General features: G+C 37.1%; 1 long non-coding RNA gene across 5 annotated transcripts; it reads right to left on the reverse strand.

Moving 5' to 3' along the window:
- Positions 1-3,805: 3,805 nt before the first annotated feature.
- Positions 3,806-7,081, reverse strand: LOC110937059. 5 transcript variants are annotated; one of them, XR_002590518.2, is made up of 7 exons: positions 6,600-7,081; positions 6,446-6,509; positions 5,847-5,950; positions 5,333-5,441; positions 5,170-5,249; positions 4,904-5,015; positions 3,806-4,199 (listed from the first exon to the last, which is right to left on the reverse strand). It is a non-coding gene; the product is annotated as an uncharacterized LOC110937059 (long non-coding RNA). The 5 variants fall into 5 exon arrangements; XR_002590517.2 differs by having other exon boundaries at positions 3,806-4,209; XR_002590519.2 differs by lacking the exon at positions 5,170-5,249 and having other exon boundaries at positions 3,806-4,209.
- Between the last annotated feature and the right edge of the window lie 3,885 nt (positions 7,082-10,966).

Below are 10,966 nucleotides of genomic sequence, written 5' to 3' on the forward strand. Positions count from 1 at the left end.
TTTCGATTGAAATTTTCGAGCACAGAACAAGTCCCATGCACAGGCAATTTATAGCAGAAAAATGAGTTTTACACGGCCCGCGTAAAACTTAATAAACACTTACGCGGCCTGCGAGGGCCACCTAGTCTACGTGTAGGGCTTGTGTGTCACGAGTAGGGCTGCCACATGTGCGACACATGGCCCGGCACGCTTATCCGGTCAAATTTAAGTTGACGCGGCCCGCGTAAACTTCTCTTATGGTTTACGCGGCCCGCGTGAAACCCAAATTTCTTGATTTCTTGTTTTTTCATGCACATTAGGGTTTTGGGGGTCCGGGTTTCCACTTACGGATCGTTTTGGGACATTTTTGCAGGTCCTTACAAATCCCCTTTAGGTAGATAAAAAACAAGACAAGCCAACATGGAAATTCATTTATAAAGATTTGAGTTTGAGAAGCGGAGAAGTTGAAGATCTCGGTCAAACTAGCACGACTGATAATTCTAGCAACAACCCACCGTTAGAAAAATCTTTATTAACCCCTTAAAATAAACACAACAGGAAGAGAAGCAATCCGTGACGGGGAATATAGCAAAGCGGGTCCAAGTTTAGCCACCAATCAAAGGTAGCTTCGTTTCTTGCTTTCTTGTTCAAAATCAATTGTGAGGTTCTCGTAAAGGGTGTAGGAGAGGTTGTTTAGTTGAGTTTTTATGACGCATTAGCATTCTTAGAGTCACTCAAACTTGCAAGGCAAATACGTTGCGGGTTTTTTGTTGGCGAGGGGTCGAAATTAAAATATTGTCGAAACAGAAAGTAATAAATAATTTTTTGTGGCAACCAATAAAATAAAGTTGAGTAGTAAACGATTACTCAAACTAAATAAAGCTTAAAGGCTTAAAGCTATGTTTTTAGTGAAGATGGATGTCATTTCATATGTTGCTTCCTTCCAAACGACAATTAAGTGAAAGATAAATTAAAAGAGAACAAACGGGCCGTGAGGGTGCTCTGTGATTGGGCTGGGCTTAAGGGTTGTGGCCTTGTGGGTGTGTTTTCGTGTAGGCTAGAACCCATGGAGTCATGCACCATGGTACAGAAGTCACAAACCCACCTCAGTTTGTAACTCTACAGTCTACAATATCTACACGGGATTGTTGTTTTGCCAATATTTTTGTTTTTATTTAATTAAAGGAGTTTTTGAATTAATTTGTTAAAGTAAACATGTAATTTTCGTATTAAAATTATTTACTTAGAAAGTGATTTTACTAAATCTGTTTATTGTTTTAAATTGAATAATTTCATTCGTTACTCAACTTAAACGTTTTTAAATCATATTTTGGGGAAACTGGACATCTCCCAGAATACAATGTTGTAAACTGTTCTTGATTTATTAGAAGTAGGGGTGTTTAGAATTCGTTTCGAATTCGAAAAATTCGAAATTCATTTAATTTCGATTCGATTATCAAGAATTCGTTTCGATTATAAGAATTCGAATTCGATTCGATTCGAGTCAAGTAATTCAATACGAATCGAATACGATTTTACATTTTCAAATTCGATTCGATTCGAAATTCGAATAAAAATTATATATTTTTATTTATTATTTTTATATATAATACATATATAACTTTTATTAGGCTATACTATAAATTATTTTCAAAATTTATTCCAAGTATTAAAATTACCAATTACCAAACCAACTACATGGCCCATAACTAAAATCTAAGTAACAAATCTATCAATAGATTTCTAACACTAAAAATATTAACTTGTAATGTATAGTGGTTATTCCTGACTTCTCGTTTTGAATTTTAGATTTATGATACTTTATTTGAAACTGTTTTAATATGTTATCGTGTTTTATGGTTGCTTTAAAATTTATGTTTCATTTTGATAGTTTTTACATGTTTTTAAAGAATCTAAATCACCAATCGAATTTATTCGAATTCGAATTTTTAATTGAATACGAATTGGGTTTTTTATTCGAGTCGAATTTGGTAGATTTAAATTGAATTCGAATCGAATACGAATTCGAGGGAAAAAATTCGATGAACACCCTAATTAGAAGTGTTAGCTGTCTTATAGACTCGTTATTAACCTTGATCTGACTTATTATATAACAGAACCAACCTTAATAGTAATACTAATAGTAATAATCACAAATAACTATTCGAGGATTTGAGATCTTAGAATGTGAAAAGAATGACAAATGCTTAATAAGTATAGTTTAGGTTAACTTGTTTTATGTAGGCTTTGTTGAACACTTGGGCGGATCAAGCATTAAAAGTTTTTGACTAAAGTGCAATTTGCGTCCCTTTGTTTTAATGACACGATCATTGCCCCCCCCCCCCCAATTCTTGCATGCTAAGTCCCTGTGTTTTACCTACCTTTTAGTTTGCATCTCTCCCTTTATCTTCCTATTAAATAAACGGTAATAAGAAAGGTATCTTTGTAATCTTACCACATGGACTCATTTGGCAAACCCAACCATCATCATCATCATCCACCCATCATCCACCCATCATCCAAAAGTAGGTAAACCTTAGGGACTTAGCATGCGAGAATTAAAAAGGGGATTTACGATCCCGTCCTCAAACCACATGTGCGCAAATTACATTTTACTAAAAGTTTTTTTTAGGTGATGTTCGTATATTTTTAGCCTTGCCCTTGTTTGCTTTGTTATATTGATGATATCTTTTGAGATTCACTATGACATCTTCATGTTACAATGTATCCCTTCGTTTAAGCAAAATTGATCTGTGTTTTTGGAATAACTTTGAAAACTTTCTAACAAAAATATTGTTATGATACGATTTTAGAAACATTATCAAATCGCATGCATCTCATAGTTTGAATTTAACTTGGGATCCATATATAAGGTGAATAGACTTTGGTACGAGTTTGGATCATGTGTTTGTCTTGCAACCTCATAACCCTAGATTCATATAACGATCATATAGTTAACTACCAATGTAGGTACCACATGCAGGGGCGCAACTTCTAGTGAGTGGGAAGGGACGGCCGATCCCCCGAACTTTTCGCTCAATAGTGGAGAGTATGTAGTTTTCGTATAGAAATTTTGGGTAAACACGTTTTCGACCCTCTGGTTTTATAGAAATTTTTTGGTATATACGTTTTCGACCCCCGGTCGAAAATCTCAAGCTTCGCCACTGACCACATGCATATCATTGTTGTGCTAATAGCATGAAACCGACAGTGTGATCATGACATATCTACCTTGTTATATTATGATATTTATGTGGAAGAGCCTTTGGATTACTTGGGAGTGATAAGAGGCATCTTAATATATGATGTGATGTAATTAATTTGTGGTCGTGCGGTGTAGTGTATCTTTCGATTTGGGATGCTTGGAGTCGCAATTTTAGTATATCTTTTTGACATGAAATATGAGATATAATATGGTTTTAATCGTTTGTGTGTGTGCGCATTTGAATATTTTGTTTATAGGCTACTCAGTATAAATAACTTACATTATTTTACCTATTAAATCAACTAATTTTATACCCGGTGCGCGCGTTGCGCGCTAAACCAATTCGTTCTCGGTTTTGACAATATAACACGAAACGTCTGAAAAATATTTTGACACGTTCAATGCAGATTTACCATCACAAGTTCACAACAAAGTTTGGTCATAATACTTATATGTATTGAAGCCAAAAATATAATCAATTTGCATGCTTCCATACCAAAGTATGCATCTGTTGACTCCGATTGGTTATCTATATTTTTAAATTATATAAGAGAAATGATGGCTGGCTTTTCTACACTAAAAAGGGGGGAGAAGTTCTATTTTTTCAAGAATGAGAAATGCTTTTTTTCAAAGGGAATTGCTTCAAATTCATCAGAACTCGCAAACTTCTCTTTAAGTGTAATAAAATCCCAATGAGCCCTCGTTACAAATTCCAAACGCAAAGGAATCTAACACGTCAACAAATTTAACAACTAAATTACCTAAAACTAATTACCAAGTAAACACGTGACGCGCTTTAAAACTGTGTAATCACTTTGCGGCGGGTCTTTTTATTCCGACATGTAAGCAAACTGATTCTGAAGATTCAAGACTTGAGACTGTTCTTGTACATGGTGTTTGTTTATTTTGTGTCTTGAGATTTCTTGTTATCCAAGTTGTGTGCTTACTTCTTCAGATATGAATGCCAATGGTTCTTTATCTCGGTATCCATCCTTCCAGGCAAATGGTGTGACATCTGAGACCACCTGAGCAAGTCAAGAGACCTCATTTTTTATAAGTTTCTTGTTTCCTTTTATATTTTAACCACCAAACTCAACTCGATTGCTAAGCCCAACCTGAAGCCCAGATTGAACAAAGCAAATATATCTATCTTATGCTACAAACCCAACACAAAAGTGTGTTATATATAACTAACTATATACAGTGGCGAAGCTTGGAAAAAAAGTTCGGGGGGGCGGAAGGCACCGGACCTAAAAAAATTTTTCTATGTTCGGGTCGGACGTCGGAGATTCGATTCGGGTCGGGTCAAACGCTAATATCAAATAAAAAATGTTCTCAAACATTAAAACTTAAACATTGTTTAACAAACAATTGAACAAAGACACCAAAACATTAAAAAGAAGAGGAAGGTGGGGTACCCGGTTCACTTGGATGAAGAATTATAGTTCTGTCCCTAATTTCAACCTAAATCACATAAATTGCAGCTCTAATTTCAGTTCTGCCCCTAATTTCTACCTAAATCACAAGTTTATGGCTAAAATTCACCTCTAATTTCAACAACTTTAGGGCTAAAATTCAGTTCTGCCCTAATTTCTGCCTGAAGAATTATAGTTCTACCCCTAATTTCAACAAGTTTAGGGTTAAAATTCTCCCCTAATTTCAACCTAAATCACATAAATTGTAGCCCTAAATTAAACCTAAAGATAGAAAAACACATACCTTTAACCTTATGAAGATTGAAGAAGTCAAACAAGACCACAACAAGTAGCGCAGCAGCTTGCAGTCGAACAAGAGCAGGCACAGCAGCAGCCGGTCAATCCCATAGCATAATCTAATAACAAATTAACAAATCACCCCAAATTTCAAGTTAACATAAAGATTTAACAAGTTTAGGGCAAAAATTCGGCCTTAATTTCACCCCAAATGTCAACCAAAATCACATATATTGCAACCCTAAATTAAACCTAAAGATTAAAAACACATACCTTATGAAGATTCAAGAAGAATCCGTCGACGATTGACAATTTCAACAAGTTTAGGGCTAAAATTCACCCCCAATTTCAACCTAAATCATATAATATAAATTGAAGTCCTAGATTAAACCTAAAGATAATTGAAGAAGTCGAACAAGTACAAGACCACACATACCTGAGGATGAGCCGTGATTCGTGAAGAAATCGAGCAAGTTCAAGACCCCTGCCCTCGGACTCGAACAACAACAGCAGGTCAGCAGCGATTTGGGGTTTCTTTCCCCCTTCTGTTCTGTGCGTGCGACTGGTTATGCTCGTATTCCACCAGGACCGAATTTGGGTTTATTTTTTTTTTTTGGGGGATGGTGGGCTTTTATTTTGGGCTTGTATGATTTTGGTGTATAATAAATTGATTTGGGCTAATTAAGTATTTTATTTGGGCTACATAATAGAAAACCGGGGGTCGAATACATATATACAAAAAAAAAATTATAAAACCGAGGTGGTCGAACACGTATATACATAATTTTTTTTTAAATTCGGGGGGGTGAAAACGTATATCCCTAAAAATTTCTATACGAAAAACACATACGTAACACTACTAACCGAAAAGTTCGGGGGGACGGGCGCCCCCTCCCCGCCCCTTACATGCTGCGCCTCTGACTATATATAAGATATAGAATGAACCGTACCTGCAGTGCGTTCATCTTCAAGGTCAGTCGCTTAACAAAGAGCAGCATCCTCGTTTCGAAGCTCGGTTGGAATCGATTGCCCCTCTATACATCACATAAAATCACTAAAACGCAAAAAGAGGAATCAGTTACACATATCATAAAAGTTACGAGCATCAAAATCCTATATAAATAACTACTCTTAACAAAACTATCATTTCAACTATGTTATCTACACTTGCCTTTGGTACCAAATGGACCCTTTTTCAACTGACTCAATGTAAAACTCGCCAAAAAAAGTATTTGTTTTTGAGGTTACCTTAACTTCAATTTATGCTAAACAGAAAAATTTGTTGGTTCAGGCCCAAGAAAAACACTCAAATCACACAAAAAAAGCTAACGTAATACTCTGTATATTGAACTTCAAAACAATTACTCTACTCAAATGATATTTTTTTTGTGATTCTGTTATTTAATTAATTGTTTTTGTTTCTTTATCTCTCATTCCAAATTTCAGTGGGTTTATATATTTAACTTAACTACAATCTGATGCACACATTACTATATGATAATAAACCAAGTGTATGGGTTCTAATGGTTTGTGAGTGTTGTGTGCTAACCTGTTCACCGGAATCTTCGCCTGCCCGTTCACCGAATCCTCGTCGGAAGCTAACCGGATGTTACCTACTCATCCAACCAACATTAGTCATCGGATTAAGGTTCAGGGACACCCGATCTAACCAAATAACGAACATGCAATAGTAAAGGGCTTACCGGAAGTTGGTCGAAACCCTAACCGCTTGACCGTCGTCATTGTAAGAGTTGGCGCAGCATCCGATCTAACATACCTCGTTGCTCTCTGTCACAGACCACGTTCGCCGCCACCAAAGACTACCGATCATACCGTCACAAACCCTAGAACCCCCGGCCGTCAAGTTTGCTTTCAGCAACGATCGACAACATTACCGTCGGCCGGAACCGTAACCGGTTCCTCCATCACCGCCGTGCCTCTCTCTAGCTTACTCTACCTCCGTCGCGCTCTCTCTCTCCCTCCGTCGCCGCAAACCCTAGAACCCCCGGCCGTCAAGTTTGCTTTCAGCAACGATCGACAACATTACCGTCGGCCGGAACCGTAACCGGTTCCTCCATCACCGCCGTGCCTCTCTCTAGCTTACTCTACCTCCGTCGCGCTCTCTCTCTCCCTCCGTCGCCGCATACTCTTTCTCTCTCTTTGTACGGCCTGAATGGGGAGCGGTGGGGTTTTTAGTGTGTTAGAGCATTCACATCCAATCCATCAAATTATACATACATTCCACTAAAAAACAACTTCCATATCAATATATTTTCACTAAAAACAAATATTTTTTCTCTCTCCTTTTCAATTAAATAATATTATCATTACATTTTTCTCTCTCCTTCACTCACAACCACTTTCAATATATATTAAAAAAAATTATAGTGGGTGAACAGTGTCCCCTCAAATATACAGATGAACAGTAACATTTTCTCTCTCCTCCACTCACAACCACTTTTTATACCCTTTATAATATAAAAACCTCCCCTCACATATTTTGATGGATAGAATGTGAATGCTCAAGAAAACCCCTAAATACCTCTTGAAGTTTACTGTTCATTCACTTGGTTTAATATCATATATTAATAATAACTAGTGCTATTAAATCCGTGCGTTGCACCAGAATCCTCGCGTTGCGTCATGGGTGGGTATTAGTTCGTTTAACTACTTTACTAACACTTGATATAGCAACCAATAGAGAAAAAACTAAAAAAAAATCATGATATGACAAAAAATATACCAACACAGCAGGAATTTGATCGGTATTGGTTTTTTTTTACGCCACCTACACTCGTTATTACAACCTATAAAGAAAAAATCTTGATATGACTAAAGAATACCGGCACATGATTTACATGAATAAAAAACAAACGCAAGTTATATAAGATATATAAAAAACCAAATAATACATATAAAAAACACTAAACAACACATATAAAAAAAGCCTTTAAAACAAATAATTAATTTTCATTTAGTTTCTTTATTAATAGTATACAAGCTATTAAATCCGCGCGTTGCGCCGGAAATCCTCGCGTTGCGTCGTGGGTGGGTATTAGTTCGTTTAACTTCGGTACTGACACTTGTCATAGCAACCAATAGAGAAAAAACTAAAACAAATCATGATATGACAAAAAATATACCAACACAGCGGGAATTTGATTGGTATTGGTTTGTTTTTTTTACGCCACCTACACTCGTTACCACAACCCATAAAGAAAAAATCTTGATATGACCAAAGAATACCGACACGTGATTTACATGGATCAAAAACAAACGCAAGTTATATAAGAGATATAAAAAACCAAATAATACATATAAAAAACCACTAAAAAACACATATAAAAAAGCCTTTAAAACAAATAATTACTTTTTTCTTTATTAATAAAATTTACTGTTCATTTAGTTTTTTTTTTAATAGTATACAATAACTAGATTTTTGACCCGTGCCACGCGTTGCGGCGGCATCCTTGTGTTTCGACTTCGTTACACACGTTACGATGATGACGTTAACGCGTGATGCTCGCGTGTGACGTGACTCGTTTTTTATTTTGTCACACATGACATTAACATGGTTAGGCATAGATAAAAGAATAATTTAATGTCTTGCACGTTGTGGTGTGAAATCGTAAAAGTAATTTTAACAAAAAGAATTGAAATGTTGGAGAAAATGAGGTGTCATATTATTAAATAAAAAAAATGAGAGGTCAAAGTTGTCAATTATCAAAAAGTTAAAAGAGTCAAGATGTAACTAACCAAAAGATAAGAGTTAAATGTGTAAAATATATAAATTTGGAGATGAATCTTAAAATGCATGGTCCACCGACCATGCATTTTAAGATATAGAGTAATAATAATAATATATTAATAATAAATTGGTTTATTATCATATATTAATAATAATAATAATAATAATAATAATAATTCAAATTTAAAATGATTATTTTAACCCGTAAAATAAGAAAATTACAGTTAGAATTAACATATAATTATAAAAAGGTTAAAGAGTTAAAATCAAAATTTAATGAGGTCACATTTTTTAACCGGTTCGTTAAGAAAAAGTGTCGTGGTGTGACGTAACGGAAATCTCCATTCATTTGGAGGCTTCTCATTGGCATGGCTGATCAACAGGGTAACACTTAGATTTTTGCACTCTACTCTCGCATCTGTTCCCACGCTCACGAACAAGCCCTTGGGGCCCACAACATGGTTTTTAATGTCCCAAATTTTAATGTGGCTAGTGGCGTGAGGCCATTACACATAGCGTAAGAAAGAATTAACTAATCTATAGTGGATTGGTTTAGTGGAATCCAACGGAATTGGAATCTGAATTCCAAATCTTAAGGTGTTAATCATGCCCGACTCCCGGTTATCGTCTTGTCCCCGTCGATGACCCGCACCTTTTCGACTACACCATTTTGACCAGTACAGTTTCGACCCGCACTGTTTCGATCTGAACCGTTTCAAGCCACACCGTCTTAACCGGTATCGTCTCGACCCATAGTGTTTCGACCTCCACCACTTCAAACCTAACCGTTTCGAAAGCATAGGCTCGATCCAACCGTTTTGAGCGTCACCGTTTGGACCCAAACCGATTCAACCAATGTCGTTCGAATCGACCCGCACCGTTTCGATCCGAACCGTACGGTTTCGGCCCGTACCATTTCGGGCCACACCGTTTCGACCCGAACCTTTTTGGCCCACACCGTTTTGATCCGTACTGTTTAGACCCGCACCGTTCCGCCCCGTACCATTTCGACCCGAACTATTTCGACCATCACGATTTCGACCCAAACCGTTTCGGGCCGTACCTTTTCGACCTGCACAGTTTGGACCCGAACCGCTTCGACCCAAACTGTTTCGTCCCGCACCGTTTCTACCTGAACCCCTTCGACCCGCATTGTTTCGATACGAACCGCTTCGCCCTGTATCGTTTTGACCCAACCCGGCTCGCCGTTGACCCCCAACATCTTAACCTGGCCGAGCCCGTTACCGACCCGAAACATCTCGACCTGTTAACGACCCGGAACGTCTCGACCTGGCCCGACCTGTTAATGACCTAAAACGTCTCAACCCGTTAACGACCCGAAACGTCTCGAACTGAACCGACCTGTTAATGAGTTGATACGTCTTCACCTGATCTTGCCCGTGTAACTGACCCATAACTCTTGACCAGACCCGAACCATTACCGACCCGACCCGTTATAACCCGGAAACGTCTCAACCCGACATGTTAACGACCCGAAAGACATGAAACGTCTCGGCCCGACCCTGCCCATTACCGACCCAACTCCGACCTGAAACATCTCGACCCGACCCGACCGCTGCTAAGCCAAACTGGTCCACCCGATCTGTGGGCTGAGATTGGTAGATTCCAATTAATTTGCCAACAACACATCAATAATGGAATTGAGAGATTCCAATTCCAACAATTTTTCAATTCTTATTGTAATATTTAAATTTCAAATCCAAATTCCAATTCTAATTTCAAAACATTTCCCAAACGAAACGCACGTGTTAAGGAGAATATGAGAGGAAAAAAAAGAGATTTAAAATTTAGGCATTCAGTTTCATGCATGTTCCTAGTTACATTGATCAATAATCGACAGTCGTAAATTCCATTCTCTGCAATGCTCACGCGGGCGTTGAAGTTTACGCCATTTGTAGACACAAACTGATCAGTGACTTGACTTTTTTTCTTTCACTCAACGATCTTAAACTGGTATGTTTACGCCATTGTAACTGTCGCAATACATTTTTGTAGGTTATGGCCTTCTTACTTCCTAATCCTATAGTATAATAGATACTTTTGGCCATATACACATGTCCACAGTTATTTTAATTATCATGTATATGTTTATTATTCTGTAGACATTTTACATCTCAATGGAGGAAATGTGACACAAAACAGAAGCAAAAGCACACTTTATAACACTTAAAACTCACAAGAAAAGTACTTCTTTGCAAGGGATGGATCTAGTTTCGGTCACAAATAAAAAAAAGAAAAAAAAAAAGAACCAGATTAAAAATAATAATAATAATAATTTGGGGGAGAACTTAAATCAGAACC

This window comes from Helianthus annuus, chromosome 4, assembly GCF_002127325.2.
Source record: "Helianthus annuus cultivar XRQ/B chromosome 4, HanXRQr2.0-SUNRISE, whole genome shotgun sequence".
Classification (NCBI taxonomy): domain Eukaryota; kingdom Viridiplantae; phylum Streptophyta; class Magnoliopsida; order Asterales; family Asteraceae; genus Helianthus; species Helianthus annuus.